Genomic DNA, 1228 nt, shown 5'->3' on the forward strand with positions numbered 1-1228 from the left:
GTGAGTGATGGAATTGTCAAAACTGTTCTTGCAGTACCTCAAAAGTATTGTTGAAACTGTGGGCATTGCAGGCTGTAGCTTAGAAAATTGGTCTCTTTTTCAGAAGTGTTTTTGCAAAATAGTATTACATTCTCCTGTGATCTGGCCACCACTGGTGTCTCATCTGAGAGGACTTTGCTTTCCTTCTGAGTCTCAGTCGTACTGGTCCAGATAGGTCCCTCCACCATGCTTACCCAACTGAGAGGAACCCCTTCTTCCCCAAAGAGAGTCTCTTTCCCCTGCCCCAAGCAATGACATGAGGTGATATAGAATAACCTGGCTACTACAGAAATTAACCCTGTTCTGTCCAGAACCAGGACAAGAATCTAAATGCAAATATTACAAGGTGCTCCCAAGCCTGCATGTCCATATGGATTCATACATGGTAATTTCCATGCCCTTGCTGGACTACAGAATGTGAAGAAACCAAAGTACAATACACCAGAGACCTGCTGGAGGGAGCTAGTGAAGTCCATGCTGGTACTTCTGGTTGACTCATACTGGTTTTCTGGTCCTAACTGAGCTGTTAGAAGCTGAGCCTGGTTTGAAATAGCACAGAAGCACTTGCAGAGTTTTCTGGTGCTTGCTCTGTTGTTGAAATGGTGATTGAGAAGAAGGTGGGAGGCTATTCTGTTTGGCCTGGGCTCCAAGTAATTTCCATGCCTAAAATGCATTACAGCTGGTAACCAAAGGTTTATACAAAGCCTACCAGTTGGCATTTGTAGATTTTTTTCAAGTGTGGCTGATGTGCTGTTGCCAGCACTTGGATAAGACACATTGACTAAAAGCATTGCAGTGCAGTAAAACACGGAGTAAAACTTCTGTAAGAGCTGGTTGCACTACAAAAGACATTGAATCATGTCAGGTATTTAGAGCAGCACTGGTATACTGCCACTGGAAATCTTGGATTGAATCTATTTTGAGCCCTGGAATGCACGATGAGAGCGATTTGTGTTCGGAATTGTAGATTTTACAAGAGGGCTCAAAGCAATGACCCACTAAATGTGTCACTCTGGTTTTGGGTGGTAAAATTCATAATTTGGATGCTGGTGTTAGAAATACTGTTAAATAAAAGCCTTATTGTTCTAGCAACTACTCTCTCTCTCTTGCTCTGTTTCATTTAAGAATATTTACCTACAGGCTTTCCCAGTTCTCTTTGCCTTCTTTCTTCTTCAGTTTTACAAAATAC

This window comes from Corvus brachyrhynchos, unplaced genomic scaffold, assembly GCF_000691975.1.
Source record: "Corvus brachyrhynchos isolate BGI_N302 unplaced genomic scaffold, ASM69197v1 scaffold14, whole genome shotgun sequence".
Taxonomy (NCBI): domain Eukaryota; kingdom Metazoa; phylum Chordata; class Aves; order Passeriformes; family Corvidae; genus Corvus; species Corvus brachyrhynchos.